The 27109-nt window shown below is 46.2% G+C and overlaps 1 long non-coding RNA gene across 2 annotated transcripts in view; it reads left to right on the plus strand.

The window, feature by feature from the left end:
• Positions 1-58: 58 nt before the first annotated feature.
• The window catches only part of LOC106008816 (uncharacterized), a 186199-nt gene continuing 159148 nt past the window's right edge, over positions 59-27109 (plus strand). The window contains exon 1 of one of the 2 annotated variants that reach the window (XR_015439931.1): positions 59-450. This is a non-coding gene — a long non-coding RNA (uncharacterized LOC106008816). The remainder of the gene's footprint in view (positions 451-27109) is intronic. The other variant, XR_002392430.2, reaches the window with a different exon arrangement.

Genomic DNA, 27109 nt, shown 5'->3' on the forward strand with positions numbered 1-27109 from the left:
GGTGTGTTCTTCATGGCCCACATGCTGTGCTTCATTGCAAACGAGTAACAGCTGAGAAAAGAGCTTTCCGTCATCCGGCCGGAAGTGGTTCCCCTAACCTGAACTGGCCTAGACTGATTGCTCTTCCAGCTCAGGTTGGCTTGAGGGCCAAGATTAAAGTGAGTCGGCTGGCTTTGTGCGGCTCTAGTCACAGGTGAGCACTGCCTGTGCTCCTGCTTTGAATCCTGTCCGCACTGCCTGGCCTGGTGCTGCGTCTTCCACATGTCCAGGGTGGAGCTTCACAGGCCGGCCTTGTGGTCCACGGAGTCTCCTTGCCGGACCTGCTGGAGAAGAGACAGGAGCCTCGCCCTAGGTGAAACCGGTGGGAATGTGTGTGTATGCCTGCAGTGGACTTGTGCATTCCAAGTGCTTGCTAGTGATTAGGTGCCAAGAGGGAAAGGAAAACTGCCGGTGAGCTTCATTTTAATAATGCCTGGGTGTGGGTGGTGGCCGCTGACTGTGTTCTTTAATGAATTCTTGTAAATGAATCAGCCCATCCATCATTTGACATTATTTAATAAGTGCCAATTAGAAACTAAAGACCAGCTGGGTATGGTGACCCACACCTGTGGTCTCAGCACTTGGGAGGCTGAGGCAGGAGCATCACCTTGAGTTTGAGTTTGCCCCAGCCTGGGGCACATAGTGAGTTCAAGGTCAGCCTGAATTAGAGGGAGATGTGGTCTCAAAAAAACCTAAAAAAAAGAAAAGAAACTAAAGACCAAAACTTTTAATTCATCTTGTACATCCCTAAGCCAGTAGCTGCTTAATAAATGCTTTAGATGATTAATAATGATGTATGGCCTTGACATTATTTCAAGATATAATCAGACAACAAATGCTTGTTTGTCAATGTTACTGGGTGTTTCAGGTCCATGGTTCTGCAAACATCTAAGAGTGAAGTCTGGAATCAAAGAAGTAGGTTAGGAAAGTTTCAAGGCAGGCACTGGAACCACTGAGCTAAATCCCTCGCACCCAAGGTTGGGAAAGTTTTATTGGAAATAAGGAGAAGGAGACTAGCTCCTGGATTTCCAGGAGGGGTCCTGAGTTGGGGTGGCCACATGGTTCTCAATTTATAAAGTAGGGTACAGGAATTGCTTAACTATTTATTTTGGGGGGCGTGAGACAAGGTCTCACTATGTAGTTCAGCCTGGCCTTGAAATCACTATGTAGCAGAGGCTGGCCTTGAGCTTGGGGTCGATCCTCCTGGTTTAGCCTTCTGACTGCTAGGATTACAGGCATGAGCCACCACAACTGGCAAGAACCGCTTAATTGTTTAGGGGTCACCTATCACAGGTGGCTCTGTGGATTTCAGATGGCCAACTGGGGCTCAGGCTCTCCAGTGCAGTTCTTTCACACAGTGTTTCCTGTAACATGGGATCTCAGAAGGAACTGGTTAATTTGCACTGTAAGTTTCCTTGAAATTAAGATCCTCAGGATCTTAGTGGGAAGAAGCTGCACTTCCCTTTAGTAGAGGGTAGGCTGCATTTCATGCTGCCTGAGGAATTCATTTTTTTTCTCCAAAGGTCACCAAAACAATTTTTTTTTCAGTGTTTAATTGGGTGTGCACACAGGCATAACACAGATTTGGATTCATTAAGTCCTCACGCAGAATTATATTCTTCTCATAAAGAAGCCAGTTCCATCCAGGGTCCACTATCTACACACCTATGTTACAGCATTTATATCCAATGTGGTATCTGAAGAAAAGATACGTAGTTTACAGAAAGATTAAAAATTCAAGTCACACAAAACTCAAAAACTGTATTAAAACTTTGAATATAAAACTCAGATCCACTTGGAATGACTAAAGAATGGAAGTTGTGTATCCGCCTGTGTTAAAACTGGTCAACGTAATGAAATTTGTTACCGATAAAATGCATTCATTTATTCGATGTGAGTTATCTAATTTTAACAATATGGCACCCTAAAAATCAAACTTACTTTCATGAGGCACTTTTGTTAGTGATGAAGCCAAGAGAACAGATTTGCGGCACACTAATGCAAGCGCTTTCCTTCAGTGAGTCGAGGGATATACTATGCAGGACGTTGCAACAGAGGCCTGCTCATTTGTATACAACTATCCAATATACTCTTAAATACATGTACGTGTTCTTTTGGCTGTAGTAATGCACTGCAAAGCAATCTCACAGTGCAAGATGATGAAAGGAGCCCCAATGAAGGCTGCATAATAACAATTCTGGTACAAGACAATATTTACAGCGTTACTGGAGCGTGTAACAGTGGCTCTGTGTCTATCAGGTGGACGTGCCCCAGGTTAGAGACAGGGACGAAGCTAGGCCTGACCGCCAGGGGCTTGGGACGGTTCGTGAGGAGGGGCATCGGTGGCGGAACTGGCACTGGGGCTCGCGCTCTGGAAGCCTTCCCCGTGGCCTTGGTCTGGTGACTGGCGGTGTGGAAAGAAGGGGCTGAGGGGCGGAAGCCGAGGAACTGGAGGAACTGCCGGGGGCGTGGCACGGCTGTTTCCACTGCGCCGGGGGAGCTCCATCTGGGGGTCCACGGCCGGCCTGCGGCTGAGGTCCCTCGCACTGGTGGGCAGGCGCTCGCGGGCCAGCCAGTCTGAGATGGACAGGTCTTGCGCCAAGCACTTGGGTTTTAGCTGATTCATCGCCGCCGACAGTTCAGTCTCTCTCTCCTGGGCCTTCCAGAAGGTCAGGACACTGAGTTCAGAGGCGTCTCTCTGCCCGTCCAGTGTGTGCCTGCGCTTGATGTTTTTCCTTTTAGCACTCCCGGGGTTTGTTTTTTGATTCCCCACTCCAAACATATCGTCAGCAGGCGCTCTGGGCCTCAGTTTTAACCGATCTGCTATTTTTGCTTTCCAGTTGGGCTCCTGCTTTTACGAGTCATTTCTGGAAGAATTCATTTTTTGTCCGAAGTCCTAGTTCATTGTCTATTTCTTTCTTTTTTTTTCTCGAAATAAGAACTTACTATGTAGCCCAAGCTGGCCTCAAAGTCATGGTGATCCTCCTGCCTCAGCCTCCTGAGTGCTGGGATTACAGGCCTGTGGTACCATGCTCGGCTCACTGTCTAGTCTTAATTTTTATCAGCGTGGCCACTCCCCTGTATCTCAGGCCCTTCCACTAGCTGGCTGCCCTGCTCATAAGCTAACTGAACTATCTTCCATAACAATATAGGCCTCATTGCCACTTTTACTTCAAGGAACGAACTAAGCCAATATTCATAAGCTACAGGTAGGAGTCTTGGATCCCAGTACAATATTCATCCCCACCCATTTTAAAGAATGGCCAAATATTTCTAAGCTAGTAGTAGGAATATTTTTTCTTCCCAAATTTAGCAATGAATTCTTGGAATAGTGTCAGTCTCAAAAGTCAGAGATTGGGGAATGATTTTAAATGCCTTTAGCAGAACAGGTATTCCTTGAACTGATCACTGCCTCACCGTAAGTGTCTCGAGGCTGCCTGAGATGACTTCCTGTGCTGAATTTAGCCTGGCTCGGGCGACACGGGGCACAGGCTGGGCTCAGCCAGGCTGAGCTCCTCCAGATGAAAGTGTCTATTTTTGGATCTGCTTCTGCCTGGAGAATCCTAGGGACATTTTAGGTGCCCCCTCCCCTTTAGTTAAGACCTTGTGTAGTAAAATAATAACATAATTTCACTGATGTTCTGTGACAGAGCCTGGGGTTTTGAAAACTCTTGACGCCTGGAGCCCACCTCTAGAGATTCTGAATGATGCAGTCTAGGGTATTCCTTAAAAAATCTTCCATGTATTTAAAATGTGCTGCGGTTGTATGATTGGATCAGGCCCATGGGGAACGAAAGGCTAAATCCAACCTTTGTTCTTTATTTAAACGGGTCATCACTGCCTAGAATTGACTCTTTTTTTGTGGTGCTGGAGATTGAACTCAGGGTCTTTGCACTGAGCTACATTCCCAGCTTTTTTGGGGGAAGGTGGGAGGTTGAGACAGGATCTTACTATGTAGTTCAGCCTGGCCTTGAACTCACTATGTAGCCCAGGCTGGCTCCAAAATTTTATGATCTTCTTTCCTCAGCCTCTCAAGTGCTGGATTACAGGTGTGCACCACCAGGCTGGGCTCTTGCATGTTTTTTGAATTGTCATGGAGGAGGGGGGAGTCAAAATCTGTATCTCACCAGCTGTGAGTTCAAGGCCAGCTTGGGCTGCATAGAGAGACCTTGTCTCAAAATAAACAAAAAACTACTGCACATCTTGGCTGCTGTGTGGGATCGGTACAAACCTGAATGAGATTCTGTGTAGTGCTGATGGCAGTGGTGAGGAGTCACTTTGTAAACCAGGATTCAAAATGGCGCAGGACACAACTGCCAGGGGCCAGCAGGTAAGCGCTGGTGGCCACAGACAGAAGTCAGGACAAGGGACAGGAGGGACCGGGGCAAGGCTGGGCTCTGTCTCAATGGGCTACACTCCCCCAGCTCTGACTGGTTATTGCCAAATGAATCATTTTTTGATGTTGCCAGAGCTCTTTTCTTTTTGGGGGTGGTGTTAGAAGACACACATTCAGATTAGTGTGCAGAATCTCTCAATTTTAAGAACATTGAATGCCAAGAAGTACATTTGAAAATTAGACTCATGAAAAAAAAATTAGACTCATAGACCATCATTTTGAGAATTCAAAAACTATATGTAGGTGAGATCTATTTAAAGTTAAGTTTTTACTTTCTTTAGCAGTATCTCCCTTTCTATATCTTATTTTTATTCTCATTGGATTGTTGGCCTCTTGACTACTTGGCTAGAGAAGAAGAGGAACTGGAGACCATGCCAGCTTATTCTTTTGGAGTTTCCAAAGCTTCAGGCTTCAAGGAGTTGAAATGCAAGGCAAAACAAAACAAAAACAAAAACAAACGTGGAGACAGGGGGGCGGCGGGGGGGGGGGTGCTAGGCAGGGAAGATGCCCATCAAAGCTAAGCTTGAGCGAGGTGTGGTGGTGCACATCTGTACTCTCAGCACTCCCACTCTAGAGGCTGAGGCAGGAGGGTTGCCATGAGTTCAAGGCCAGCCTAGGCTACGTAGTGAGCTCAAGGCCAGCCTGGACTATATAGCGAGACCCTGTCTCAAAACAAAACAATAAAAAAAGCTAAGCTTGGAGGCTTATCTGCTGTCTTATTTTTGAGTTTGTGAAACCTCTGGGCTCAGCAGGTGGGCCAGAGTTGGAGTCCATGGAGTCTGTTTGGAGCCAGAACAGGGGAGGCGGTTTCGTGGAGGAACTGGGCTGGGGACCGAAATCCTGGTACACGGTGGCCCTGCTGTGTGCAATGAGCTGCATCAAAGGCAGCACAGGGAGATGAGAGTGGTGGTGCGTGCCTGTCCTCCAAGCTCCTAGCGAGGCTGAGGCAGGAAGATTGTGAGTCCACGGCCAACCTGGGCAATTTCTTGAGACTTTGTCTCAAAATCCAAAGGGCTCATGGTGTAGCTCTGTGGTAGAGTGCTTGCCTAGCTAGAATGCACAAGGCTCTGGGTTCATTCCTAAACCCACAGAAACAGAACAAAACACAACACCAACACCAACCTCCACACACAACTTAGCACAAGGTAGAATGTTTAAGCTGAGGGATAGGAGGGCAGCTGAGAGGCACTTGGACATCTGGAAATCACTGTGAGAGAGGAGGCAGTACTAGCAGTCAGGTTGGAGTAAGGCAGCTTTTCAGAGAGGCTCCTAGGCCTGCAATCCCAGCACTGGAAGCGGAGGCAGGTGGATTGCCATGAGTTCAAGGTCATCCTGGGCTACATAGTGAGTTAAAGGCTAGCCTGGACTACCTAGCGAGACCCTGCCAGTAAATAAATAAATAAATAAATAAATAAGCTCCCAGAAGCTGCGAGATTTGGGGATGAAATTTTGGCTGTGGAGCCTGTGGCTATACTTGCAATGCAGCTTCCTCAGTTTTGGACTTGAGGGTATGGCAGAGAAGAAGGAAATCTGAGGAAAGGGCAGAAAGCCATCCTTTGGGCACAAATATCCTTATAAAGTCCAGAAGCGATAAGAGATGCTACTGAGACTCCAGGATGCTACACGGATTTATGTGGACACCGCTGTGCAGCGCCAAGTTTGTTTTCTCACACTTTCTTGGAAAGATTCCCCAGGCCTTTCTCTTCTTCATTGTACAAAACAGCTTGTGATACCCTCTGAGGTGTGGAGAACAGAATTCCTCAAACAAAAAACCAAAGGAAAAATAAAGATCAATTTCTTCAGACTGAGGATATGGTAGCGTCTCAGTATCTAGAGATAAATAGCAAACAGAAACAAGAACTGTGTCAAATCCTTTCACAGAGCTAATGTAGTATGCGTGGTCCCACCCAGGTTTCTGGGTTTGGTGGATCTGTCTTTTTTGGGTTTTTTAAAAGTAGGACACATCTTTTTCCTACCAAGACTTCTTCCCCAAGGGCTGGAGATGTAGCTCAACACCACCACACCTGCCTGGCAAGCGCGAGGTCCTGAGTTTGATCCCCAGTACTGGAAAAACAAACGAAAAAGATTTCTCCCCCTAGATGGAGGAAGTCTGGAGTGCGTGAAATGTGAGCCATTCCTGCCATCATTTGTCTTTCCTCTTGACACACTCTCAACTTGCTTTTCCAGTCTTGTGCTGGAAGTCAGTAGACTCCTGCAATATTGGAGGAGGAAGGGAATGTGGACATTTTCAGTTCTGTTCTCTGCAGGTTGTAGACAGGCAACCGAGGCCCAGGGCCACACGGTCAAGCAGTGTTGCTGTGACATTTCAGTCTCATCCAGCATCTAATCATTCTTCTTTCTTCTCCACAGACTCTCACTGGGGCTCACTGGGGCTCTGGGCCCCCTCCATCCCTATTGTTTCTCAGGAGAAGCTGCCCTCACTCCCCCTCCAGGGCAGATCCTGTGTCCCACTTGGTCTGTGCCAGTACATGGCGTTCTCCTGGCAAGGCTAGTGACCCTGTGGTGAGTCCATGACCTGGGCTGGCCCAGTCAGATTGAGGGGAGGACTCATCTCTCATTCCTGGGGAGAAATCGCTTTGCCTGCCCTCCATGTAATCCCCAGTTCTACAGGAAGCCTCTGTGTGATGCAGGCATCTGAGCAGCCCACCTCTCCTGCATAAAACACCCTTCTCACTCCCCTGCCCAATGGCCTCGAAGTGCCCCGCAGCCTGGTGATCTGGACAAAGTGACCTTTCCTAACGTTCTAGGCCACAGAGCTGGTGATTAGCTGTAGGATGGCACTGATTAACCTCTGTGGCTCGGTCTTTGGCAATTGGACTTTATTCGCGTCCCCAGGGGTACACATGGCTGGTGAGACAGGAGAGGAAGAAATTCCCTGAAACAGACAAGATATTTTAGTTACAAGGGACAGATGATGCAACTCAAGCTGCCTAAATAGACAAAAATATATAGGCTCAGGCTGAGAGTGTAGCCCAGTGGTAGAGTACACGCTCAGCGTGTGCGAAGCCCTGGATTCCGTGCTCAGCACCGCGGTGGTAGAGGAATGTACAGCATCCAGTAAATAAAGTTTACTCAGGCATGTGACTCAGTACAGAGGTTCACACAAGGTCACTAGGACCCGCCCACAGTCACTTCTTGACTTCCCTTTGTACACAGTGGCTTTTGTCCTCCTATTCCAAACAGGGGTGGGGGCAGGCTGGCAGCCACACTCCTGACAGACCTCGGATGCTCCAGGCCAGTGGAAGAGAGGCGGAAGCCCTCCCGTCTCCGTCTCCGCTGCACATCTCCCGCCCACACGGGTTGGGTCCCAGGCTCATTCTGAACCACCCAGTACCTGAATGGTCCACATCTGACTCGGGCTGAGTGTGGACTGGGGACTGGCAGTGGGTTCCCAGAGGAAAATCACTGTTCTGTTACCCAGGAGACAGGTGAGCAGGTGCTGGCTCAGTCCAACTCAGTACATACAAGCTTTTCTAAATGTGTAGGGGCTTTTTATTTTTCCTCTCTCTCCTATTGGGCAAAGAGCAGAGAATTTTAGTCCTGGCTGATATTTTAGTCCCTGCTCTACAACTGTTGCATGGGAGAGAAAACCTGGATCCTATTTCACCCTTGTGTTGCTGTCAGGTTTGAATGAGACTCTGTATAGGAAAGTACTCTGTAATATGAAGGGCTACCCAGCACTTGGGAAGCTGAGGCAGGAGGATCGCCATGAGTCCGAAGCTGGCCTGGTCTACATCGTGAGTTCAAGACCAACCTGAACTACACAGCAAGATGCTGTCTCAACAAAACAAAATTGTGAAGGGCTACACAAAAATGAAGGATTGTTACTATTGCTATTTTTACTATTATTATCTTTTCCTAATGTCTCCCACTCCTGCTCTGACTATGCAGCAAGGCGCTTTCCCATAAGACACGAAGAATGAATGTGGCCTCACAGCGAGAACCCGGCCAGGGCTGCCGTGAGCACATGTGGCATCTTTGTTAGACTAGAAATGGACTGCTCCCTCCACCTCTGGAGAGTGCAGTCCTCGGGAAACGTGGTGTAGCAATTGGATAGCATCTTTGTGTAGAGAAAAAGTCACCCATTCTTCCAGGCAGACCCCTGCATCCTAGGATGCACAGCACGCTGAATGGTTGGTATGCGCTGGAGGCTGCTGCTGCTTCTGCCTGAGCTGAGCAGTGGGGCAGTGGGGCTGGGGCTCCGTGAAGTACACAACCCAAACAGCTGTACTCTGTAGTTATGATGTGAGTGATGGACCATCTAGTGGGTTGAACTCTTGAAGTCATACTTCCCACTGTTCTGACAAAGTTATTCTAACCCTCCAGGACCATTTACTACTATCCCTTCTTCGAGGCTTTTCACTCCCTGCTGACAGCAGCAGTCTGGCTGCCTCTGTCAGTTAACTACCTACTAGCCAGTGATTGAGACCATGCTGGCCTTTCCAGGTATGAACTGCGTATCATTCCAGCTGCAAGGCAGAGAATCATTCCTGTTTTACTGTGTTGCCTGGTGATGTTGCAGAGGACAGCTAACCCTTCCAAATGAACACAGGGCACTGGTTACCCACCACTGGGTACTGCTGGAGAGTCAGATGCTCATTTCTCCAAGTTGCCCAGCAAAGGCAAGGAAAAGCACCCTTTGTCTAGATGGACCCCCACTGATGGCCATGCTAACTCCTGGCAACAGCAGCTCCAGAGGGAACTGTGTGAATGTCCAGCCAGCCTCTGGGGAGCCAAGGGTATGGTGCAGCAACCTTTATGCTCCTCCACCAGAGTTTTAGATTCTTAAAAGACTTCTGACTCTTCTATAACACAGGAGCCAAAAGTCACTTGCGATGCTGTGTTGTGCCCAGGTTATCCCTTTTGCTTGACCCTTGGGGTTTTTTGAATCATGTGAAATGCACAGCTATGAAAGAAACTTTGCAAAATGATTTTAGCCAGGACCAACCAGTCATGAGTCACCACATCAGTGTTGGTATTATTTTGTTTGTTTGTTTTTTGAGATGAGATCTTACTGTTTCCCAGGCTGGTTTTGAACTTTTGGGTTCAAGTCGTCTTCCTGCCTCAGTCTCCTGAGTAGCTGGGACTACAAGTATGTGCCACTGCCCCTGGCCAACACTGGTGTAAATGAATTGAATCTCTGTTTAGAGGTCTCTCCGGCCTAGAAAACACCTTTGCTGGACACTGTTGTTGGTAGCTTACCTGTCTTCTTTACACAGAAAATACTTTTTCTGCTGCCTTGGCTCTCATTTCCTCACTATCTACTTGCTTTTTACTTCCTTCGAGGTGGCTGGTTTGTCTGCTAGCCCATTCCTTACTCCCGTCCATTCTCTGCCCACTCTTACCTCTTTTTGTAATACTGGTGGTTGAACCCAAGGCCTTTGAACTGAGTTATGTCCCCAGCCCTTTATTTTTTTGTTTGTTTAGAGACAGGGTCTCACCAAGTTGCTAAGTTGCCTAGGCAGGACTCAACCCTGTGGGCCTCCTGCCTCAGCCTCCTAGAGTGCTAAGATTAAAGGTGCACATCCCCACACCTGCCTCTATACCCTTTTTTTCCCCACTAGGATCCCCTACCTCAGGGATTCATCCTGTGGGAGGCAGGAGACTGGCAAGTAAGAGGACGGAGAGGCAGGGTGTTGCTCCCTCTGACCCTCTATTTCAGGCATGCTGTGGCCCCATGCCCTCCCTGGAGAGGAAGGAGGCCTCTGTGGCTGCAGAATTGCCACCCCCTCTCCTGTCCCTTCAGGCTCAGACATGGAAACAGCTTCCTGCCACCACAAGTCTCTGAGTGTCTCGTTATCTCCTGCTGGTTCTCTCAGTGCTGTCTGTACCACATATAGTCCCTTTGTTAAATTCTTCTCAGTTCCATCCTTTGGATCTGTCTCCTGCCTGGATGCCACTGTGTGCATCCTCCTCTGCTGTTTGCAAGTGGTTCCCTGGAGGGACATCAGGGCATCCAGAATGGAACCCAAGGAAATGTCCCAGCTGTGTTCTCCTTAGCCATTCTACCCAAGTTACTTCTTCCTCCTTATCCTCTCTACTCCTTTAGTCTCCTAGGTGTGGTTCCATCTGCCTTTTCTCCCAGCTTTCCACTCATTCTCTACTGTCTTGGTTACCTTCCCATCGCTGAGACATAACACCTGACACCTACAATTTAAAGGAGGACGGGCTTTGGTTCTCGTTTGCAGTCTGTGGTTGGCTGGCTCCAAGGCAGGAAGGGCAAAGTGGGAGGGTCTGGTGGAGAGAAGCTGTTCGTGTCATAGTGGTCAGGAAGCAGAGACAGGAGGAGCCAGGTCATGGCCCCATGACATCCTTCTAACCACCTCCTAACAGCACATTCAGCTATGGATTCATCAGTGGGTGGATCCACTGATGAGTGTAGCGCCCCCTACATGGATCGCCTTCTGAAAGCCCCACGTCTGAGCACGTGAGGCTTTGGGGGAGATTCTAGATCTAAACCATAATAAGCACTATTACAATTGGGCCTCTCCTCTCCATTCCATCTTGCTCCATTTGAATCACACATAAAAAACAACAACAAGCAAAAACCTTGCTAAGACACTTGGAAGCAGTGTGTGAGGCAGTCAAACTTGGTCGAGGTGGGCTCTGGATGTCTCCACTGACTCCTCTTGCTGAACTCTCCACCCTCCTCCACCATGCTTGGAGCCCTGGGAGTCATGGGTGCATCAAAGGTTTCACTCGACCTCTTCAGCCAGTCAGGGAGCACTGGATGAACACACAGGGCAGGGAAACAAGAGGCTTCGGTATGTATTACTCATCCAGATGGGCAGACACTGCTGTGTTCCTCTCTAGAGACTATGGGGCATCTCCGATGGCTACAGCAACTCTGACCCCTTTGGGCCTACAGATGCTAGTGCCTCCATACTTCTGGCCCTGAGGGTTCTTCTTCACCTACCCACCACTTTGTACATAGTCCTGCCTAGGGCACTCTTTTAAATGAACCCCCTTTGGGGTGTCATCTACTTCTCCACGAGTTCTGACTGGTTCTAGGGCCACAATTACTGCCTTCAGTCAAGATCTGCAGGTTCCCTTTCCTATCACTGGGAACTTCCCTTGCTTTCCACTCATTTCAGTTCATTACAACTTTGCCTAAAGAAGTTAAAAATTTCATCTCGTATTTGATTTAATGCTCATTTCCTCTCCATGCTCTAGCAGAGGAACCAGCTGAGGCAGGAAGCTCACGAGTTCAAAGCCAGCTTGGACTACATAGTGAACCCCCCCCCCAAAAAAACCCCCAAAACCAAAACAAACAACTAAGCTGAGTATGGTGGTGTCTGTAATCCCAGCACGCCAGGAGACTGAGGCAGGAGGATTGCAAGTTGGAGCCCAGCCTGAGTAATTTAGTGACTTAGGGAGACCCTGTCTCAAAATAAAAAATTAAAAAGGGCTAGGGATGTATCCCAGTGCACAGGTCCTGGGTTCAATCCGTAGTGCTGAAAAACAAAACAAAACCAACCAAACTACCAGATGTGCAAACAAAAACTCCCAAAGCATCAACAACAAAACAAACCGCATGAAAAAAGCACAGGGACCTGTGGAGGACAACGCAGTGTACTCTTTTTACAACCTGGCCCCTCCACAGGCATCTCTTGTACACTGGGAGAACAGGAGGCAGGAGAAAAGCACATACTCAATTTGTTACTAGCTACTGAAATAGTTTTTGTCTTGCTTTTCAATGACTAACACTGAGGCCCCACCCATCAAAGCTGCCTGGGGGCGACAGCCCAGAATGGGGTAGATGATGCTGGGGGAAATGAACCACCTCCGATTTTTATACAACTTAGAGCAACACAGGTAACTTCTTGTTTATGCCACACACACACTGCAGATCAGCAGGAGCTCTGCTTGCCACTCACTCAGGCACTCAGGCTCACAGGACAGATGTACAGCCGCTGGAATGCTGGGGTGGGGAGAACACTAACTTGCATTCCATTGGCCAGAACTAGTCATGTGGCCTCACCCACAAGGAAGGGAACCCGGAAGCGCAGTTTCACATGTGCCCTGAAGGGGGCGCTCTGGAAATATTTGGGAACAATGTTGATGACCGCCGGTGGATGTGAGCGATGTCTTCAGGAGTTCAGCCTGGCCTCGTTCTGAGGCACCGGAGCTCCTGTGCCAGCGTGAAGGCCCCTGTCCCACCCCTCATGTTGCTGGAAATCCCCTCCATGCCTGGCTGTGGGATCTCCACTCCTTGTTAGGTGGTCCTTGGGTCACCACTGACAAGATGGCTGATGCCCGGCTATTATATTTATTTATTTTAAGAAAATGCTTGTGGCAAAATACATTTAACATGAAATTTACCAGTTCAGTCATTTGAAAGTGTGCGATTCAGTGGCATGCTGTCCATTGCTAGTGTTCTGCAGATATCCTCATTACCCAGTTTCAGAGTGTTTTCAGTGCCTCAGAAGAAAACTGTACCGTTAAGCAGTCACCCCACCCCAACCCTGGCAACTGCTCATCTGATTTCTCTCTATGGAGCTGCCTCTTCTGGATACTTCACATCAGTGCCTACATAGGATGTGTGGTCTCTTTTGTCTTTAAGCTCAGCTACTGTTTGAGGTGTCCTTGTGCCAAGTGGTGGCAGTGCGGCAGCCCCTAGGACCCCTCTCCCCACCTGCTGTTCTTGCACATTCCCTTCTTCCTGGCTCAGAAGGAGCTCAGAGCCCTGCTGCCCTGTCAGGGACTGGGTTGCCTGGCTCCCTTTCTCTCCGAGCCTCAGGCTCCAGGGGTGGCTCTCTCACAGTCCGTCTCTGACCCTGGTGACACTGACCTGGGGACAGGATGGGGCAGCATTCCAGCTACCCAGAGGAGGGAAAGCCAATGCCCGTCCTCCTCAGCATGCCCTCTCAAGAGAGGAGCTGAGGTAGCTTGAGATGGTGACCTTTACAGTGGAACCACAGGGAGCAAGGCTGGGGAGTGTGCCATCTGACCCACTTTTTATCTTTTATTTTTTTCTGTATTCTTCACAATACAAGTAAGTTCTTTAGCTACTATTGTTTGCAGCTCTGGCCCAAGTACCAACCTGGGACAAGAAAGGCCCTATTTGACTTTTTCTTTTTTGGCTATACTGGGGATTGAACCCAGGATCTTGGGATTGAACCCAGAGCCTTTGCACTTGGCTACATCCCCACCGATTTTATGTATTTTATTTTTTTGGTACCAAGGATCGAACTCGGGACATTGCGCTTTCGAGGCAGGCATAAATCCCCGGCTCCCCGCCCCTTTTTTAAAATTTATTTTTTATTTTGGGACAGGATCTTGCTAAGCTATCTAGAGTGTGCTCAAACTCACGATCTTCCTGCCTCAGCCTCCCAGAGTGTTAGGATAACAGGAGTTGGCCTCTGTGCCCAGCTTGACATTTTCTTATCCTGTGCATCGTTTTGATAATGTTTCTTTCCTGCTCCATGACTTTTCCTGTCTCTGTACTAGGAATGAGATAAATCCCCAACCCTTGTCCTGTCATTCCTCTTGACAAACTAGCTCCCCTGTAGCTTCCTAGCTTCCTCTGTCACCACCCCCAGCAGAGTCTCTGTCCCCTGCAGACTGGCCTGCAAGCTCCCTGCTCCCAGCAGGGCCTTGGAGAAGCAGGCCGAGGCCTTGAGGACAGATAGTCACTCCGTGCCACAGTGTGGGCTTCACCTCTGGTTCGCTGGTCAGGCTGGGAAGCCTCCATGGGGCCTTGGTGGGCTGCACAGTCCACCCACACCTGTGGTGACCAGCAGGGTCTCCGTCCAGGACAGCTGAGTGGGGCAGTCACTGCCCCTGCCCACGACATCCTGGGTGGTGAGTCGAGTCCAGCTCCACTCTGCTTGGCCCCCAGCCGCTGCAGGGAGGGGTGGCCTGTGTCATGTTGGTGTTGCCATGCACCACTTCATTCTGTCACACCCCATCACTTGGCATTTCCGGGAGGAACACAGAGATCCATGCTCTGGCAGAATGTTCGTCTTTGCCCCTGTGGCTGAGGGTGGCATCACAGGAGCGGCTCACTCCTGGCCTGAGGGGAGGGAGCCCTGGTGGCTGCTGTCCCCATGGTAGACAGAAACCCTGGACCCTCTGCCTCAGCCCCCCGAAACCTGACGGTAGGTCAGCTGCAGCATCTCATCATCGAGTCATCTCTGGCTGTGCTCCCTCCCCTGTCCTGTGAGCAGAGCTGCACTGCACTGGCAGCAGTGTCCCGGGAAGGACCCTTGTTCAGGGTCGTCAGTGAGGGAAGCTGCGGGTGTCTCAGCCCACAGGTGGCTGGGCTGTGCTTAGGGAAGAGGACGATCAGGCCATCCCAGGCCCTCTCACCCCTCCCTCCCCTCAGAGCCATCTGGGCTGGCCCCTGCTGGGCCCTCCTGGCCACCCCATCACACTCAAACACAGCTTTCCGTGCAGTGAAGACAAGGTGTAAGTTATTGTTTGAATCAAGGAACCATGTTCCCTATGTACATTTTAAAAAGAAATGTCTCCAAATTGTATGGGAATGAAACTTGTTTGAAAGGTAGGGGAAAAAAAATCAAAAGGGCCAGGGGAGCGTGGGTGGGTATCTCTGGGTTCAGTCCCCAGGACTACACACACAAAAGGAGGCAGCCCAGGTCAGACTGTCTGCCTTGTAACTCTGCTGTTAGGTGCTGTGCTTGTCTCGAATTTTTTTGTCTCTGGTTTAGTTTGTTTCTGTGGGAGGGGCTGGCTTTTCCTCAGGGAAATTATTCCAGGCCCTGGAGAAACGCCCAGCGGGACAGAGCTGCTGATGCAATGCAGCTGACCTTTCTCACAGTGGCTGGAACCACCCTTGTTCCAGAAGTTCCGCTTGGCTAGGCAGGAAGAGGCCATGTCTCCTTTTGGGGTCCTCACTAGGCCTTCCTAACTCAGGTCACCTCACAGCCTTGTTTTGAGGCATTCTGACTTGCTCCCCTGAAAATGAAGGCAAATGCTATAGGTCCAAGCCACCAGGAAAGTTGTGACAGTGGGAGTGGTGGCACATGCCTTGTAAACCCAGTACTCTGGGAGGCTGAAGCAGGAGGATCCCATTTGAGCTCAGCCTGGGCAATTCAGAGACTTAACAAGAGCCTGTCTCAGCATAAAGGAGCTCGGTGTTCCCTAGGCTCCATCCCCAGTACTTGGGAGTGGGGGTTCACACGTTTGTGTGTGTGTCTATGTGTAGGAGTAAAGAAAAAGAAAAGAAAAAGTTGTAGCACTTGCGCTTCAGGTCAACAGCGGTGTAGGGGCTAGGATGTGGCCCAGTGGTAGAGCGCATGCCCAGCGTGTGTGAGCATTCGCTTCCCAGCACCGCGCATGCGCAGAGATTGGTGGCTCTCATTGCCTTAGGATAAATAAATAGTGCAATCAGGGTTTCGGTGCTTATTGCAGAGGGTACATGCCTCATAAACTCTCTCATCCTTCCCTGAGGGCCTCGTTGCTGGGGAGAAGGAAAGGACCGTATGTTGGACCCATTGTTCCCATCCTATTGCCAGGTCCCAAGTGTGCCTCTCAGGATGCTGGTCCTGGGATGACCCTGCCTTTTAGTGTCCTTTGTAAGTGGGGCTCTCTCTTCACAGGTTTTCCATCAGAACTCTGATAATATTTATTATGTGATTGGAAATAAGAGATTCTAGATGATTCACCATGTTGGTGAGTAATAGGAAGCCCACAATGGCACCGTTTGGCATGCATGGTGACACCTGTCCCCATGCCCATGGTGGATATGACTACTCCATTTTGTCCCCTGAGCCTTGCTGAGGCCTACACTAATTTTTTTTTTTAGTAGTGGTGGTAATTGAACTCAGGGCTTTCACACAGAGCTACATCCCCTGTGCATATTTTTGATTTCTTATTTTCAGACAAGGTCTCCTAATTCAGTAGAGCCCAGCTGGGGTTGAATTTGGGATCATTCTGCCTCAGCCTTCCAGAGTGCTGGGATTACAGACATGTGCCATGGCACCTGGCTGAAATAATCTTCCAACACTACTTCAGGCAGCCACTACCAACCAATTGAATATGGCCAGTGAGAGGAAATCTGTTTGTTATCCCTCCCCTTGAGTCTTTCTGGAGGGCATTGGGAATCCTGGTTGAGATGAGATATGAGAAGATGTGGGCAGGCCACTAAAGTGGACCCTAAAGTAGCATGAGAGCTGAGAATCCTGTTTGGGGATTTAACCCAAGTTTCCTCTTCATTTTCCTCTACCTTTTCTGAGTGCTTTTATTCTCTTGGTGAATGAGTGACTGAGCAAAAGTGCAGAGAGAAAGGTAAGAGTTGAAAGCGACTGTTGGAACTGCTGGCAGACATGGTGATTTGAAGGGGAGAAAAGCTGAATCCGTGGAGTTTCCAGAACACAGCTCCTAAGGGGACTCAGGGCTTAGAGAATATGATGGGCAGAGCCAAGAACGGAAACAGCTGATGGGGGAAAGCTGTCCTAGAGGGAAGTTGGAGCAGGGAGGAGGAATCCTATGGTCTGGGCGAGGGGTGATGGGAAATTTGGGGGCAGAGGGGACCTGATAGTGGTGTGGATGAGGTACAGAGGCTGTGGACATGAAGGTTCCCGAAAAACATGGCAGAGGACAGCATGGAGGTGACTCCAAGGGCCCCGTGATCCACTCCCGCTTCCTGTGCCATCTTGGGAGCCTCCCAGAGAGGGAACCTGCAGGGATCCCAAATTTCCCGAGGTTTAGCTCTGCCACTGAGCAGAATGAGAGCTGAGAGGGAACTTGTGTTAAATGGCAGGAAAGTAGCGAAGGGTCCGTGTGGGGCACATTTGCTGGTATTCGTCTCCCCTGCACATAGATGTGATCCAAAATGTGACAATGAGGCGGCGTGATCTGCTCTTTGTTGTGGCCTGTGGTACAGAGCACTGCAAGGCCCCCATGTCTGGAAGCCCAGTGTGGACCTGCTCAGTGTCCTTTAGGAAGGATCTGCCTTCTCTAGAGAAGGTCCAGAGAGGGTAGTCTTGAGAGATGAGGCGATGTGGCAGGGCAGCTCCTACATCCGCTGTGGCTGTGAGGCTAGGATTCTGGCCTGAAATGGGCACAGCTGGTTCAAGGTAAGAGGGTTTTTTCGTTTGTTTGGTTTGTTTTGTTTTCTTCAGGGGGGTGTGGTGATTGAATCTAGGGCCTTCACACTGAGCTATATACATCCTTACTCTTTTTTACTTTTTCATTTTGAGGCAGCATAGTTAAGTCACTAAATTGCCCAGGCTGGACACAAGCTTGCCATCCTCCAGGCTCAGCCTCCCAGAATGTTGGGATATAAGCATGTGCTCCTACACCTGCTGAGAGATTTGATCGAAGCTAGCACTGGGGGGGTCATAAAATAGTACCCCAAGCCCCTGACCCGGCGCATTGAGTGGTGCGTACTTGTAAACCTAGCCACTGGCCTTTTCTATCAAAAGATATAAACAGGAGCAAGTTCATCTTAAACTCTGGTTCACCCCAGGCAGCCACCCCACCCCTTACACAGAGTTACAGAGAATGGCTGGTGACTGAACTAGACTTTCAGGGAATCCACAGGGTGTCTCTAACCTTATCCCACACGGCCCTGGCTCCAAACCCCTTTCTCTCCCTAAGGCAATGTGAGGCTTCCTCACAGCCCGGTCCCAAGTGGGATTCAGTTGCCCCGAGATCTCGTTAACCAGGAAAGACTAACACCCAGCATGGAGAGACTGAGGGTCCTCACTTTTGGGACACCCTGGCCAGGCACACTTCCTCTTCTTTTGAAGACAGCTCCTAAGGGATTCCCTGACCGACTTCATCTCCTTCACAAGACAGCTTTGTTGGTTTGTGTTCTTCCCTCAGTGCTTCCTTCAGAACACCCCACACCCTTCCCCATCCAGGGTTCTGTCCTTCTCCATAGCTTAGGAAATTATTTAAGGCTGAGCCATCTGACACCTCTGGGAGGCTCATACTTTGTGTGTGACTCCCACACTGTGAGTGTCTCCCCCTGTGCCTGTTAATTAAGTTGTGTGCCTCTTCTGCTACTCAATCTGGCTGTTGTCAGTTCATTCTGGTGAAGCTTTAGAGGACCAAGGGAAAGTTTTCTTTTTCGCTGCTAACCTGGCAAGGATGAAGGTTGGGCCCAGTGAATTGTTCATGAAGTCCTCGAGCACTGTTAATTAGGGTGAGCCCCTCAATCCCACGAGACATATGGCAATATCCGAACACATACTGGGTTTCACAACGGGAGAGCAGGAAGAGAATGAGATGCTGTTGTCATCAAATGGCCAGAAGCCAGGGATGCTGCCACACTGTACGATGCACAGGATGGCTGGGCTGCATGGTGTTGGAGGGAAGAAAAGACGTCATGACTCAGTGAAGATGAGACATCTCTGGGGCTGGTAATGGTCTAATAATACATAGGCTGGAAATACAATTTTTTTCCTGTGATGCTGAGGATTGAATCCAGGTATATGAGGCTTTACCACAGATCTATACCCTGTAGCCCTGGAAATGTAAATATGCAAATTAAAGAAAATTTTTTGAGATGGGGTCTCTATGCTCAGCCCAGGTGGTTTCAAACTCACAATCTTCCTGCAATGCTACTACTCCAGAGGATGAGGCAGGAGGATTGCCAGGATTTTGAGGCCAGCCTGGACTAGATAGGGAGAGCTCATCTCAAATAACAAACATGCATCACAAAAAGACTTCTCTGGTCTGCAGTGCTAAGGTTGAACTCTGGGGGCAGAGTTCAAATCCTAATGGTGGAAATCCTAATGTTACTGGTCCTTGCTTTTGTGATCATCTAAAATTAAATCTAAAGCATGAATTTCCAGAAAAAAAAGAGCTTCATTTGGAAAGTAAGAGAAGAAGATAAAGGACCTTAGTTTGAGGAGCTGACAAAGACCAGGCTGGCCCCTAGCCCTGGAGGAATCCTTATGGCTGAGGAACATTTGGGTTCCTACGTGGGCCAGGATCATGTCTGCATGGGGCAGGCTCAGGGTTGTGAGGCTCTGCTGGAATCCAAGGTGACTGTCAGTCTAGGGCAGTGACTAGAGACATCTGGGGATTGTTGAGTGTCCTGGTAAACTCCTTATCTTGGTGTCCTCATTCTTGAAAGGGGGAATGGGATTATGTAAATTCAGGGCTGATCAGTCTGGTTTACCAACTTTTAGACACACCTTAAATGATTAATGTACCTATGTGCAGCTGAGGATACAAAATGCAGGTCAGGCTGTGCTCTGTTTTTAGTTACCTATTGGGCCCCTGTAGGCTCAAGGGAAGAGTCACTGTTTTGTTTTTGTTTTTTTCTTTTAATAGTAGTGAAAACCACTTTAAAGTCCCTGACTAACTCAAGAGAAAACACAAATCATGCTTTTAATGAGTAACAGGGTAGGGGCCCAGGAGTTTGCCTCTGTGCTGGTCTCTTTGTCACTGTCCCCCTCCCGAGGTGATGATTTTAGGAGAGGGGCTTTGTGAAGATTAAGTCCTAATATGGGGTTAGTGTCCTGATTTGAGGCCCCAGGGAGCTCATTTATTCCTCTGTCACGTGAGAGCAGAGGAAAGATGGTCATCTGTGGACCAGAAAGCTGGCCTTCACCAGACCCTGAACATGCTGGCCCCTTGATCTTGGCCTTCCTAAGCTTCCCGAACTGGGGAAAATAAATTTCCGTTGTTTAGGAGCCTGGGTAGTCTGTGGTATTTTGTTATATATTAGCCTGAACTGGCTAAAACAACGATCAAAGGATAAAGTTACAATGATTTTAAGATCTTAATTGGCTTTATTATTGATTCTAGGATCAGGCAACCCTTCATTCCATAAATATATAATCAAGGTTCCAAAGAAAAGAGCAGAAGAGCTTGGCTTTATAGACACAGTTGGGTTAAAGAAAGCAGAAACAAAAGCCAAAAAGTGGATGGGTTGCTTCAAAGTTACTTCCCTCAAAGGTGGGGACAAGGAGACAACAGTAGGAAAATAATTTATCAGTACCATCAAGTTATTTCCTGTTATTTCTTTTGTGTCAGGATCAAAGTAGAGAGAACCTCATTATCAAGCAGATTGAAACTCTCCTGTTTGGGAAATGTGGGCATTATCTCTCTAATCCCAATTTCTCAAAGGTTCAGATAAACAGCTTAGTTTCAGCTTGTTGATAGAGAACTTTAGCATGAGGACTCCATTTAATTTTTAACCTGGTGCAGGAACTCAGTCTAAAGCAACGGCCTCCTGTAATTTCTATTTAACATAGCCAATGTATAGTTTAACTTTTTTTGGTGATAAGTTTGAGCCCAGGATCTTGTGCATACTAAATATGCACTCTACCGCAGAGCTACAGCCCCAGCTCCTCGTGTCTACTTGAAATCGCTAAGAGAGAACGTGTGGGATTGGCATGCATTGAATATTCTCTGAGCATGGCTACATTAGACACATTTGTGTAGTGCAAAACATTAGGGTTAATAATAATTAACATGCGTGGCACATGCCTGTAATCCCAGCACTCGAGAGGTTGAGGCAATAGGATCGCTGTGAGTTTGAGGCCAGCCTGGGTTACACAGTGAGTTTAAGTCCAAACTGACCTACATAGTGAGACACTAATGAGCACATATTATTAGTGCTTTACCAAAAAGGTCTGCCAAATGGAGATGTTTTCTTTTATTACAGTTCTCCAAAGTAAATGTAATTATTCCTTTTTTTTGTAGGTAGGAGAGCTTGGAGAATTGAGGTATTTGTCCATTGCTACCCAAGCAACATATGGAGAGCATGCCACCTGGACCAGTTTGGGTCTCAGTTCCATATTCTTTTTTTTTTCAGAAAAGACAAATTTTGTATTTCAATTTGTTCAGTAAGGAGGCAAGAAAAATTTTTACCCTCAATTCCCTATCAGTTCCATATTCTTAACTGGGTTCTGTGTTGCCCCTCAGGCATGGTTCTGAGAATTTGAAATTATGCCACCTTCAAAGCATATTCTCATTCTGGATGACACTGATTTATATTTAGGGTGTCCTGGAGAAACATTATCAGCTGGGCCTACATTTACATAGATGGCTCACTGGCTGTCTACAACATGGTGAAGAACATTTCTTTTTATTACAATTCTAAAGTAAACTTTGTTTCTCCTCTCTAAAACTAAGAATTACAAGGTCAGGGATTTAGCTCAGTGGTTTCGCCACCTGCAGCGCAAGCGCAAGGACCCGACTTCGATCCCTGGTACCAAAAACAAACAAAAGAACCCCACTAAGAATTATATAATTATGTTTTTTTTTTCTTCTTGGTTGCTCAGACCCAAAATTTTCATCTTGTTTGACAGCTTTGTGTCCTTTCCTCATGGTTCTGTTATTATTTATTTATGTACTTTTATACCATTTGTTCATTTCCTCAAATTCCTCGTGGAAACAGGTAATGTTAAATACATTTAATTAATAACCAGAAACATTCAAAAAATAATCAGTCCTTAAAAAACCAAACAAATAATAGTAAAATATCATTACCAGAAGTTTCCATCTTTTTTTTTTCAGAGACACTTCTTGCTCAAACTGGCCTTGAACTGGCAGTCTTCCTGCCTCCGTCTTCTGAGGGTTGGGATTACAGCTGTACACCACCATGCTTAGTCCATGGCTCATCTAGTTTTATTTCCTAATCATTTTGGAACATTTACACATAGATCGCAGCCAGGAGTGGTTCAACTTAGATGAAAGATAAGTAGCCATCATTGTGAGATCATTTATTACTTTTTAATTAAATTAAACTTACATAGTCATTGCCCAGGTGTTATCATCTTACAGGGTCTTGTTGATTGTCCCCACTAAGTGCTGGAGTGGGTATTTTTTAATTACTATTTTCATTTGACTACTGATGTGTAAACTCAGCCCCCAATATTTGAGGTGACATTTTTGTTTCCTCTCACTCAACCTGCTTCAGCCTCCCTCAGTGCTGGGATTATGGGATGTGCCACTGTGCTTGGCTGGCTTATTTTTGCTTTCTAACACTACTGCTATAGACAAGTGGAAGAGTTCAGAAATCAGCCTTAATCTTTGCCTCCCAATGGGACATTGGACCTGAGCAGGGAGACGAATCTGTGACACCTGTGTCCGTGAGTCCCATCCTCCCTCCTCTCCTGGATACACACTCCAGGGCCCAAGGAGTGGTGGAAGCAGCCAGAGTTGATCTAAGCTCTCTTTTGCATCTAGGCCAACCACAAGCAGAGTCCCCCACACAGTGCCCCAGACATAAATGCCAACCGCATGGCATGAGGCATCTAGGGATAATTTTTTTTTTTTGGACCCAGAGAAGTTCAGGCTGCTCTTGAGCTCACTGTGAAGCCCAGCTTGGCCTCGAATTCACAGCAATCTTCCTGCCTCACCCTCCCGAGTGCTGGGATTACAGATGTGCGTCACCACATCTGGCTTTTTTTTTTTTTTTTAGAAGTTCATTAAACTCAGAAATTCTCAAATTGTGTGATTGTATACTAGATTAAAAACCTGAAATCACTGACAAGATGGATCTTGTCTGTAGCATCTGGCTGACAAATTTAAAAGTAGTGGATAGGTCATTTGGGGATAATCTTCATTCTCAAGGTTCATTCCAGTTTGGATGGTACTAATTTTAAATCAGCCTTTACTAATGGATACTAAAAATAGAATACACAAAACACCTAGAGCAAATATTATACCTTAAAAAAAAGCTGCTGGTTGCTCCAGCTATACTGCACTAAATTTACTTCTTAGCTGACATTTCGAGTCCTACACTCTTAGTTTGTAGCTGCAACTAGTGCTCTAGGTTTAAGATTTTAACGTGGGCCAAGATGATGGGACAGTAGATACAGATGGCTATTAGGAAAAAAGGAAAGATTTCTCCTTGTAGCTTTAGAGAATGGCTTAAGTAGAATCCAATTCTTTCTTTTTTTAATTAAAAAATATTAGTACATGTTTATAGTACATAAAGATCATCAACTCTGCCTTCATGGGTTTTTGGTTAAAAAAATCCATACTTTCCCCAAAGTCTTCCCCTTTCTCTGGCTTGCAATATAAATTAAGAGCAGTTAGAATCAATGTCCTGATCTCTGTGTGGTGATGCTTAACATCAGTTTGCTTTCTTTGACGTCTGGTCATAGACGATATGAGATCTTCCTCTATTACCATCGATGTAGGAGATACTGAAATCACAGTTTAGGATTCCTCAGCTAAGGACTGCTTGTTTTTTTTTTTTTTTTTTTGGCATCGGGGATTGAAAAGGACTGCTTGTTATTTAACACCATCTTCACATTCTTTTTGATCCCGTTTCTTAATTTCCTATGATTATGGTAGAAAATGGCCAAATAATAAAGAAATATTTAGATCATTGTTGACAGTCACATTTCAAATCTCTCTCTCTTTCAAGTAAAGGAATCCTGACTCTTGTGCAAGGAAGCCACAAATGGAACTAAATTATGCTGAGCAAAAATACATTTCTTTTACTGAGAATTTCCCAGGAGTTTTGATATTTTTGACTCTTGCTCACTAAATATGGAAAAGATCTAGACACTATGAGAAGCTGGGGAGCTGTTCTGCCATTTTTAGACCTTCTCTTGAGAAGTCGCTTCATCCCTTTCATGCTACATTAACAATATATTTGAAATCCCCTCCCTGTGGAAATGTCACAGTCTTCTGAATGCTATATTTCTGGAGATATTCTGTAAGCTGCCATTTTTATATAAAAAAGAAAATCCTGAAAATTACAATTGATATTTTCTAATGATCTGAATGTTTTTCAACATATAGAAATGATAGAAATAGACATTTAATAGCATTTTTCTTTTAGAAAGAGTCAAAACCCCTTCATGTTTAACCCTCTTCCCCTCCTCCCCCTCTTTGAGGCAGAATATGACTATGTATTCTAGGCTGGCCTTGAACTCACTCTATAGGCCAAGCTGGCCTCAAACTCACCATCCTCCTGCCCCACCCAGCCTCCCGAGTGCTGGGGTTACAGGTGTGCAGCACCCTGCCAGGCTCTTGGTCCCACTGAATGCAGGCTCACAGTGTCATCCATCTTTAGTGCATGTGATAGGAGAACTCTGTTCGAAATCAGTCCAGCAGCTGCTAGACGATGCAAAGAAGAATAACATAAGCCTGATTAGAGTCAATGAAGAAAGAGGAGAAAGTGCAGATGACATAAAAAAACTGTTCACAGAAGTGATGGCAGAAAACTTCCCAAAGGGGAAAGGAACTTGACATACAGATAAGTGAGGCATATAGGACTCCAACTAGCCTTGATCAAAAAAAACACAAACGTACACATAGGCATATAATTGTTCAGATTCCAGAAACCCAAGAGAAGAACAAAGTTCTACAAGCAGTTAGAGAAAAGAAACAAATCCCATACAAGGGAAAGCCCATCAGAATCACAGCCAACTTCTCAAGGCAAGAAGAGCTTGGAGTGATGTATTCCAAATCCTAAAGAAAAACAGCCTCCAACCCAGATTGATGTACCCTGCAAAACTATCTTTCAAAATTGATGGAGAAATAAGATACTTTCATGACAAAGAGCACCTTAGGAACTTCATGAATACCAAACCAGCACTCCAAAAAATATCGCACTTACTTACACATGTTCTATAAGCCAGTATGTGGTCTGTTTCAGAGAATCAGCCCTGTGCAGCTGAAAAGACTGTGTATTCTGATTTTGCAGGGTTTAACACTCTGTAAACATCTGTTAAGTTCATTTCTTCAGTAGTTTGATTGAATTCTTATATTTCATTGTTTATTTTCTGTCTAGTTGATCTATATATTTGTGACAGTGGGGTACTGAGGTCCTCCATTACTATTGTATTAGTGCTTATTTGATTTGTCATGTCCATGAGTATTTGTTTTATATAGATAATAGAACATATTTAGGTAAATGCAAAGGAATTGAAGTTATCCCCTGTATATTATCAGACCATAGTGCAATGAAATTGGAGATCAATAGAAAAAGAAACCACAAAAATTTCATAAACACATACAAATTGAACAAAACAGTTCTGAATAACCAGTGGGTCACAGAGGAAATTAAAGAAGAAATCAAACAGTTCTTTCAATTAAATGACAATGACAGTGAAACATATCGGAATCTATGGGACACAATGAAAGCAGTCTTACGAGGGAAATTCATAGCAGTGAATACTCATATTAGGAAAACAGAGCGAGCTCAATTAAACAACCTGATGCTGAACCTCAAGCTTCTAGAAAAAAGAAGAGCAGGACAAACCTAAAGCTCATACAAGGGAGGAAATTATAAAGATCAGAGCAGAAATTAATGCAGTGGAGACTAAGAGAATGATACAAAAGATTAATGAAGCCAAGAGTTGGTTCTTCAAAAGAATAAACAAAATTGACAAACCCTTAGCCAACCTTATCAGAAAAAGGAAAGAAAAGGCCCAAATCCATGCAATTAGGAGTGAAATTACAATGGACCCAGCAGAAATTCAGAGGATCAACAATACCTACTTCGAGAACCTATATGCAAATAAGATGGAAAACACAGAAGAAATGGACAGATTCCTAAATACTTATGAATTACCAAAGTTGAACGAAGAAGACATAAAAATTCTAAATGACCCAATATCAATCGATGAAATTGAAAACATAATTAAAAATTTACCAACTAAGAAAAGCCTAGGTCTTGATGGCTTCACTGCTGAATTCTACAAGACATTTAGAGAAGAACTGCTGCCACTACTGTTTAATCTCTTCAATGAAATTGAAAGGGAAGCAGTACTCCCAAATTCCTTCCTGGAACCAAGCATCACCTCGATCCCCAAAGCAGAGAAAGACCCAACTGAAAAAGAGAACTATAGGCCAATCTCACTAATGAACATAGATGCAAAAATCCTTAATAAGATACTGGAAAATAGAATGCAGAAGATCATCAAGAAGATCATACACCCAGACCAATCCCTGGGATTCATCCCAGGGATGTGAGGATGGTTCAACATACGCAAATCAATCAATGTAATACACTATATCAATAGAGCCAAGGACAAAAACCATATCATCTCAATTGATGCAGAAAAAGCATTTGGCAAAATCCAACATGCATTTATGATAAAAACCCTATAAAAAGTTGGAATAGATGGTCTCTACCTCAATCTGATAAAAACCATCTATGAAAATACAACAGCCAATATCATACTAAATGGTCAAAAACTGAAATCCTTCACACTAAAATCAGGGACAAGACAAGGATGTCCACTATCATCACTCCTGTTCAATATAGTTTTGGAAACATTAGCCACGGCAATTAGTCAAGAGAAAGAAATAAAAGGAATAAAGATAGGAAATGAAGGAGTCAAATTGCCATTATTTGTAGATGACATGATACTCTATATAGAAGACCCCAAGAACTCCACCAAAAGTCTTCTAGATTTAATAACCAAATTCAGTAAAGTAGCTGGATACGAGGTGAACACATAAAAATCAATAGCTTTCCTCTACACGAACAACAGACTCACTGAGAAATAGGACAAACAATTCCTTTCATAATAGCATCCAAAAAACTGAAATACCTAGGAATCAACCTAACAAAAGAAACCAAAGACCTCTTCTCTGAAAACTATAGCACTCTGAAAAGAGAGATTGAAGATGATATCAGAAAATGGACAGACATCCCCTGCTCCTGGGTAGGAAGGATCAATATAGTGAAAATGTCCATACTTCCAAAACTGCTATATAGATTCAATGCCATCCCAATTGAAATCCCAGCAGCATACTTCA

The sequence above is a fragment of the Heterocephalus glaber genome, unplaced genomic scaffold (genome assembly GCF_053883595.1).
Source record: "Heterocephalus glaber isolate CG9 unplaced genomic scaffold, H.glaber_assembly_v1.0 deba00001481, whole genome shotgun sequence".
Taxonomy (NCBI): Eukaryota; Metazoa; Chordata; class Mammalia; order Rodentia; family Bathyergidae; genus Heterocephalus; species Heterocephalus glaber.